Source organism: Eurosta solidaginis, chromosome 1 (assembly GCF_040869045.1).
Source record: "Eurosta solidaginis isolate ZX-2024a chromosome 1, ASM4086904v1, whole genome shotgun sequence".
NCBI lineage: Eukaryota > Metazoa > Arthropoda > Insecta > Diptera > Tephritidae > Eurosta > Eurosta solidaginis.
The window spans coordinates 203,191,602-203,201,103 of record NC_090319.1 but is presented as its reverse complement, the minus strand read 5'-3'; the positions used below and the strand labels follow the sequence as shown (position 1 = coordinate 203,201,103).

The 9,502-nt window shown below is 42.2% G+C and overlaps 1 long non-coding RNA gene across 1 annotated transcript; it reads right to left on the bottom strand.

Moving 5' to 3' along the window:
• Positions 1–8,093: 8,093 nt before the first annotated feature.
• LOC137240658 (uncharacterized) lies at positions 8,094–9,273 on the bottom strand. The gene is made up of 3 exons (XR_010949796.1): positions 9,217–9,273; positions 8,978–9,158; positions 8,094–8,895 (listed from the first exon to the last, which is right to left on the bottom strand). It is a non-coding gene; the product is annotated as an uncharacterized lncRNA (long non-coding RNA).
• Positions 9,274–9,502: the final 229 nt, after the last annotated feature.

The window sequence follows — 9,502 nt, the reverse complement described above, 5'->3', positions numbered from 1 at the left end:
ATTCCGATTTCCATCTTTGGCAGAAAGTATGATGCAAGGCCTTCATTTTTTGCCATCTGTTGACTATTGAGGCAGGATTCTCGTCACATTCGAGTTCGGGTGGAGCTAACAGATGCCCACCCACGAGAAAATGGCCTGGAGTAAGCGGCTCCAGGTCGGAAGGTTCATTTGATGAGGGACTCAGTGGTCTAGAGTTAAGACATGCCTCTATTCGGCATAACAGGGTCGTAAACTCCTCGAAGGTATATTTATGGTCGGACGCGATTTTTTTATAATGGGTTTTAAAACTGTTTACCCCTGCCTCCCACAAGCCTCCCATGTGAGGAGCACCTGGGGGTATGAAATGCCATGCGAGAGTTTGGTGGCTATATTTATTCATGGTATCGTCCCTCGCTTCCCGAAGAAATGCCTTGAACTCCGATCGTAAGGATCGTGAAGCTCCGACAAAGTTTGTACCGTTGTCGGAGTAGACGTTTTTTGGGCATCCTCGTCTGGATACAAATCTGGAAAAGGCAGCCAAGAAGGACCCGGTACTAAGGTCGTTTGTCGCTTCAAGATGAATAGCTTTCGTTGAAAAGCAGACGAACAAACATACATATCCCTTTGAGGTCCGACACCCTCTCCCTCGGTAGGACTTTATGTCAAAAGGTCTGGCGAAATCTACCCCTGTATTTGTGAAGGCCCTGGCAAAAGTGGTGCGCTCCTTGGGAAGGATGCCCATGAGTTGAGTTTGTGCCCGCTTCTTGTAAATAGTACACACTTTACATTTGTGGATGACAGACCTAATCATGGTTTTAACACGCGGTATCCAGTACTGAGTGCGAATAAAGCGCAGCATCAGCTGGTTTTCTCCATGGAGGGAGATCTTATGTATAAACTCAACTAGGAGTCTGGATAGCCTACAAGTGTACGGCAGGATAATTGGGTGTCGTTCGTTGTAGGGCATATCTTTGGATGCGTCAATCCTACCACCAGTTCTGATTATACCATCAGAATCGATAAATGGGTTTAAGGGTAAAATTTCACTCTTCCCATGAATTGGTTTCCCTGACTTCAAGTTGGCATACTCTGCTTGATAATATTTCCTCTGGCATATAGCTATCAATCGTTGTGACGTAGTTTCGATTTCATCAGGTGCGATTGTATGAGACTGCCTATTGAAGGAAACTCTAGTTTTGGGATGTGTTCTGCGGGCAAATCGAAAAATGTAAGATATAACCCGCAGCGCCCTTGAAAGGTCGGAGAACCTATCAAGGATGTTAGGGTTGTTGTTTAATGACGCTGCATGAACCTTTATCCGCTTTTCCTCAATTGACGTGTTGTATTCGGTGTCTTGTGCTGGCCAGTGGGAATTGTCTTCTTGCAGCCAAGAAGGTCCCTGCCACCACAACGAATTGTTGACCAAATCTGACGCTAGTAGTCCTCTGCTCCCTAAGTCCGCTGGGTTAGATTCCGAGTCAAAGTGAAGCAAGTCCTTATTACCGACCATATCGAGGATCTTGGTGATTCGATGTGCGACGAAGGTTGACCAAGTACAGGGCGGCTTGCGTATCCATGCGAGTACGATTTTTGAATCCGTCCAGAGGTGAACTTTTACTGATCCCAAATGAATATTTCGGAATATTGATTCCATCATTTCTGCGAGAAGCACGGCGCCGCAGAGTTCTAAACGTGGTAACGAGATGGTTTTCACTGGAGCTACCCTGGTTTTTGCTAAGAGTAAGTGTATGAAAACCTGATCGTCTCTTTTTACGCGCATATATATCGCTGCAGCATATGCTTTCTCGGAAGCGTCACAGAAACCGTGGATTTCTATTTCGCCTTCCGGGGAAAAATTTACCCACCGCGGTATCCGTATGTTATCTATTTCGCCATAGTGTTGGGTGAAGGTTTTCCACCGTTCTAATGTATTTGGTGAGACAGGCTCATCCCATCCGGTGCCTTCTAACCAAATATTCTGCATTAATATTTTCGCCACTATGACCATTGGGGCGAGCCACCCTAATGGGTCGAACAGCTTGGCGATGGCTGACAATATTTCTCGCTTAGTTAGTTTTTCTGGATCCTCCAGTGGTCCTGCTTTAAAATAAAAGAGATCGGAGTGCGCATTCCATCTTATGACCAATGCCTTCACGGTGCTGGTGTCTTCGAACGCCATTAAGTCTTCGCTTAGTCGATCAGTTTTCGGGATGTCTGTTAGAACTGCCTCCGAGTTTGATGTCCATTTCCGAAGTGGAAAACCAGCTGACTGTAGTACCTGTCGTATTTCATCCCTTGCCTTAATGGCCGATGCGATGGTGTGTCCTCCCGCTAATACGTCGTCTACATACATGCACTCTCGCAGGATGTTCGATGCTGTTGGATGGGAATGTTCCACATCGTCAGCTAGCTGTAGAAGCGTTCTGATGGCCAGGTATGGAGCGCAGTTAACTCCGAACGTTACAGTCTTTAACTCGTAGAGGCCTATTGGTTCACTAATGTCCTTTCGGAAAACAATCCTCTGAAATTTGGTATGGTCCATCCAAATTTGCCTATACATTTTCTCTATATCGCTATTAAAGACATATCGATAGAGTCTCCAACGTAGAATAAGAATTGGGAGATCTGCTTGTAGTATTGGACCAGGGAGGAGAATGTCGTTTAGGCTGGTGCCATTAGCCGTCGGGCTTGAGGCATTGAAAACGACTCGGACTTTCGTCGTTATACTTTATGCTTTGACAACGGCGTGGTGTGGCAGAAAGTAATTATTTGTTTCATCTGCCGCGACGACACTGCTGATTTTTTCCATATGTCCAAGCGTCTCGTATTCTGAGAGTACCCTAATATATTCTTTCCCTAAGTCCGGATTTTTTATTAACCGGGACTCGTTTCGATAATATTGTGAGAATGCGCGCTTAAGGGATCCTCCTAAACTCAACTCTTCTGAGTAGCCTTGCTTGAATGGGAGGGATACTACATACCTCCCATCTTTGTTTCTTCTTGTTGTTTCTTTATACAGCTGTTCGCAATATGCGTCATCTGCATTAATGCTTTTGCCTTTTGGCAAATTTTCTAACTCCCACAATGCTTTTAGTTGGTTGTCCAGCGCGACTTCGTTGTAAAACGACACTATGTTCTTTGTTGGATTCGGCGCTTCAATACGACCGGTTAGTATCCAACCGAACACTGTCTCTTGGGCCAGAAGTGTATTTAGTACATTCTTTTTTAGACCGCTCAGTATAATTTAGGGATATATGTCTCCACCAAGTATGAGGTCTACATCTTCATTGACGTAGAACCTCTTGTCTGCCAAAACTAAGTCTGGGAATGCCTGCATAGTCATTGTTTCGATATGGCAGGATGGCAGATTCCCAGTTAGTTTGGCTAAAATTAGAACAGGAGTAGTCAAGCTAAAGCATGGGTCCACTGGTGAACGTAGCTCGATGGTGGATGCTTCTTTCACTTGAGCAGATACTGCGTTGGTGATGCCTGAGGCTTGGGCATGCATTTTCCTTGCCGGCAAATTGATTCTGCGTTTTAGTCGTTCTGTCATGAAAGAGCATTCAGACCATGAATCAATTAGTGCCCGCGCGGAGAAGTCGGTATCATTATAATGAATGTGTACGCGAGCAGTTCCTAATAGCACGCCTGTGCTGGAATTGGCATGACAGGATTTTACATTCTGGTTCGCAGATTGTCGCGCCTGTGCCGAGGTTGTTGGGATATTATCCGCATCTTTGAAAGGATTGCGTACAGCCGTGTGCTGAGATGTATCCGCATGCAGGAGCGTGTGGTGACGAGAGTGGCACTTGGAACAGTTGTAGGAACTGGTGCACTTCGTCACGGTGTGTCCTGGGGATAAGCAATTCAGGCAGCCACTTGTGGATTTTATAAATTTAATCCTTTCTACTGGGGTTAACTCGCAGAAGCGTGAACAGTTGCGTAATCTGTGTTCAGGGGATTTACACATTTTGCAAATTGATTTTATTGTTTGCTTGGATACTTTCGTTTGAAAAGCACCAAGTCTTTTCGTAGGGGTTTCTGACGATTGTCGCGACGCGTTTTGTTTTTGCACTTTCGAAGTGGCATGCCCTGTAAAACCAGACACTGTTTCAAGTGTCTGAAACCGATTAGACAGGAATTTATCCATATCCTCCCACTTGGATATGTCCATTTTATGGTCTATACTTTGCTCCCAAAGAGCCAGCGTGCTCTCTGGTAACTTGGTTGAGCATAGATAGGTCAGGATTGCATCCCAATTGGAAGTGTCAATTTTGTGGCATTTGAGGGACGAAATACAATTATTTATATCATTTTGCAGCTTTTTTATTGAACTGCCACACTCACTCTCTACCTTTTTTAAGTTAAATAAAATTTGTAGTTGTGTGTTAACTAAGATACGTTTGTTTTCGTATCTTTCACACAAGTTTTTCCAGGCCATCTCGAAACCTTCATTTGTGAGAGGGCATTTTTTAACGATATCTTTTGCTTCGCCCTGCGTTTTGTTGTTGAGATGGAGTAACTTTTCCACCCCTTTCAAGCTGGAATTGTTTATATAAATTGCCGTGAAAAGGTCACGAAAAGTTGGCCAAGACAGATAATCCCCTTTAAAAACTTCCGTGTCGCAAGCAGGGAGGCGAATTTTATGCGCATGAGGTTCTTGCTCAGGGTTGACGTTCTTGTCCGCTTTCTTGTATTTTTCTGCCTCAGCAGATATGGACGCTAGGCATCGCATGTAGATTGCGTATGCTGCTTTTTGCTTTTTTCTTACCGCCATAACGTCATCTGCTGACACCTCATCAGATCCCAATAGCGAATCAAACGCAGACTTTACCTTCTTCCACAAGGACCGCAACTCTTCCTGCTGTATCGCAAGGGTGTGTTTGCTATGGTCGCTTTCCGGAATAAGGCTGTAAGCTGTATCAAACTCTGCGATTAATTCTACCAGTCTGATGTAGGTTTCCATGGTCTTATTTGAATTTATTAAAGAAATAATTGATTAGAGAAATGGAACGATTTTGAGTAAAAATACCTGCCCAGCCGTAAATAAACACTATTGAAATCCGAAGCTTTATTATTTATTTTTGTATTGCAGACTTTTGTCTCGGTAGCGACAACAACAGAGGTTTATTTTTCGACTTTTTGTCACAACAGCGACAACAAAAAGGATTTATTTTTGGACTTTTGCCTCGGCAGTAAATAACAGAAAAAGGGGACCACTCGCCACCTACACAGTTTAATGGTTGAATTGTAAAAAGACAAGTGCATGCGATATTGTTTTTCGGAATTAAGAATAAGCGGAAAAAAAAGTGTAAAAAGTGTTTTCAGTGAAGTGAGCGCCGGATTAACTAAGTTCAACTTAACTTCGTTTTGTGATGTGCACGAAATAACAACAACAAAAAAACCTATTCAATATAGTGAGGAAAGTGAGGTTAGGTTATCCTCTTCCTTGTGTTGTGTCTGGAAAACCTTACCGCTTGTGGGGGGATGAACCAGATAATCACAAGGACCGAAATAAATATTAAAACCAAGTGAATTAAATTCGAAGAAAAAACAATTTAAGAAAGAAAAAAACTGGCGCCCACTAAAATAAAGTTTACCTTTTTCACCCCCGCTCGATCTAAATTTTTTCGCAAAAACACGGGTATTTTCTTAATTTTTTTTAGTCACGGACACTCAAAAAAAGTGGCAAGAAATATAACACTTACTTCTTATTGGTTTTTGTGCTGGCGGTATTTATTGCTGTGATGGCTGTGGCTCCGGTGGCTGCTAATTTGTGTAATATAATCCCACTTTTCTCGTGTTGTGTTTGGCTGCTGCGGCAATCCTTTGACAAATTGTCTAGTATGCAAATGTGCTGTGCAGGTTGATATGTGGACTGTAATTTGTAGGTGCTTTTAGTTCCTTTTCCGGCTCGAAGGACCAATGTTCGGCCTGGGTGCGTCTGGAACCGGCAGTGGGTAGGCGCACACGGGTCGATCTTGGGGTGGATGGTTCGCTCAAAAGAAATAAATAAAAACACAAGAGGAATTCCTCGTTATAAAATAATACTTTAATTTAGAGTGATGGGAATATATACAGTGTTGACAAAATATTACCTTGGCGCTTTAAGTGACGATGGTGATCCTTGCGATGTGTGCTGGTTGGCGGTCGATCGAAAAAGAGGCCGGTTATCCCGTTGAGGACAACCGCTAAGCCGCGAAAAAGTCCTCTGGTATTAAGGAGGGGAAAAAAGCCGCACACACAACAACCCCCACATATACGTGCATGGGTGCTGACAACCCGCACACACACGTGCATGCGTATGAAACGCATGCATGTGCATGCATGCACACAAATGCGGCGTGAGTGTGGGTGGCTGGAAATATTATTAAAACGTTAGGGAGGGGCGCCGTCAATCAGATAAAAGTTAGGCATTGGGCCTAAACAGGCACCATATGGGTCGAAGAATTGTTTGTCTAATCGGGACGATCAGACTTAAGTAGAGAGCAGTGTAACAAACTTTGAATAGGGCACTACTACTTGCAGGTTTAAACAACTTTTTATACTTTTCAATTTTTATACTTGTTATAATTGTATTCGATCAGTTTAGTGCTCATAGATTTTAAATAATTTGTAAAACGCTTTTTCTGAAATAAATGTCCGTTAGAAAATAGAAATCGTAACAATACGTTGCATGGGGGTGTACAATTAACTTTTGCCAATATCCGACAAAGATTTTGGATACTTAACGCTCGTAAAACGGTCCGAAGTCAGTTACGACGTTGCATACGATGCTTCCGTAATAAGCCTCAAGCAATCACGCAATTAATGGGAGATTTGCCAACACAACGAGTCAATCCGCCACAGCGTGCCTTTCTAGCAACAGGGGTAGACTACACAGGAGCTATAGAGCTAAAAGCATCAAGGTATCGGGGTACTACAGTTTATAAAGGATACATCGCTCTGTTCATATGTCTGGCTACAAAGACTGTGCATTTAGAAGCGGTCACAGGCATGACAAACGAACATTTCTTATGGGCGCCTCAGCGGTTGTATAGCGACTGTGGTACGAATTTTGTCGGATCAGACATCCTATTGAAGACGAATGACATTGTTCCCAAGCTAGCAGCCCAAAATATTCAATGGCATTTTTATCCACCTCATTCACCCAATTTCGAATGACTCTGAGTGGCGAATGTGAAGTCCGTCAGACATCATTTGAAGCACATAATAGGCACAGTAAAACTTATATACGAACAGCTATCAACGGTATTAGTACGCGTCGAAGCGTGTCTAAATTCACGGCCTCTGTGCCCACTCACGTCGGATCCGGATGATTTATTAGTTTTAACACCCGGACATTTTTTGATCGGCGACGGTCTACTATCAGTCCCTGAGGTGGCTCCAAATAACAAGACGCTGTCTACGCAATACTTTAAGCTCCAGCGTATGGTTCAGCACTTCTGGAACAGATGGTCTTCGGATTGGCTCTCGCACCTGGAATCACGTCCGAAATGGCGTCGTGAGGAGCCCAACTTGTTTACTAATGAGCTGGTTGTGGTGAAAGACGACCGCTTACCACCAAATCAATGGCAGCTGGGTCGAGTTCTGGAAACTCATCCTGGGTCAGACAATTTAGTACGTGTAGTCACGGTTCGCACACAGAATGCTACATATAAACGATCGGTCTCTTAAGATCTGCCGATTGCCGATTCCCTTCAACAATGACTATCCTCAGTTAATGTAACCCCCATGCACATGCTTATTCATTCTCATTCACCTGTAGCTACACATGCAGGTCCAATTGCAACCGGCTTATCATGCTGGTCCAGCACTGGGGGGGCATGTATAATCCCAACTTACCAATCCGGCATGAGAACACACCATAAGTGGAGAAGTATCGAACTGACTACCAGCACTACGAAAAATAAAGAGCAAAAAAGAACAAGTATCGAAAACTACCGCCAGCTCTAAGAATTATGTGAGCTACTAAAATGAACTTGTACCGATTTTGCATATTGAGTTTGTAAAATGAATGGCTAACCAATAAAGTTAAAGAGTCAAGCAAACAAATATTAAGAACCCCAAATTTTCATTGCAATGAGATTGCACAATAAAAGACCATCTTTTCCATTCAGCTATGTAAGAATTTCATTTTAATTGGTAGAAAATAAAGTAAAATTGTTTGTAAATTGGTAATAAATAACATAAAATTGCACTTCATTCTCGTAAAAGTTCACTCATAAGACGAATTAATTAAATAAAAAAATATATAAACATTGTACTCATTTAACACATACATACATATAGGTAGCTCCATTTGTTATTAATTTTTCGTTTCAGCAAAGAGAGTTCAACTTTCACTTTTTCCAAATCTGCCTCCATTACTTGCACTTTAATTATCTTATACTGAACTTCCATTGCAATTTGTTTTTCCATTAACTGCAGCTTCTTTTGTTCAATTTCGTTGCTTTCTTTTAAGAGCCTTAACATTTCAGTTTGAAATTTTTCCTGTTTATCTATTTCTTTTTCGATAATTTTCATTTTTGGATCTGTAAGTTTTCTTGCTCTGGGAGTTTGTGGTGGCTCGTTATCGCTTTCTGATCCTGAACTTATATTATCTCGTGGCGACTCACTTGACGCTTTATTCTCGTCGTTGCTAGAGGAGCTTTCTGCGCTCGAAATTGCTGTGAAGCAGTCGTTTATGAATGCTTGCTCGGACTGCTTAGAAGAGCAAGGACGGTCTGTATTGCTTCCATGTGACGTAGCGCCTGGAACTCCTAACAAATCTTCATTTATTTTTGCTACGGCAATTATCTTTTCTTCCATGTCGTTTAAAGAAACGGCATCATATGGACCACCGCCCGTTCTTTTCAAATTGTTCATGAGTTTTGTTAGTTTGCGTTTCGTGTTATATTTGTAATCAGTCCATACCTAGAAGAAATAAAAGTATGTTGTTACCACAAACAATACCTTTTCAAAGAGAATTTGTATAATTTCTAATGCCACAACGCACTTTCTGTCATGCCAGCGTCGCCTTTACAGGAGGGCCGTTACTATTTAGCAAGTCCGTCCCTTTGCTCCATAGCTCTTTTTTCTTCGCGCGGCCGTTATTAGTATTTTGTAAGCTTTTTTTTAGCTAACGCGTTATGGTTTTCGATAAAATCAACTTCAGTTGAGCGTTTGTTTGTTGGCTCCTATGTAAATAAATATCAAATACTTTAAATCACAAAAATATTAAAAATTTTAACTTACATTTTGATGCGGTTAATAGCTGCGAAAAAGAAAAACGATAGAAAAAGTGGTGTCGAGCTGTTTATATCGAACGTTCGATACAACGCGACGATATTTTTTGCTAGAGAAAGCAAAAACGATACTTCGATACTCGTTTCTGCTCGATATCGAATTACAGAAAGCCACCCCAGAAGGAAAGTCGACACTGATGATGGCATAACGCAGAAACCGGTTTGTCTCAAAACCAAATTTAACAAGGGATGACGGAAAATCGTTCCAATATACATCATTATTTGAAATAATATAT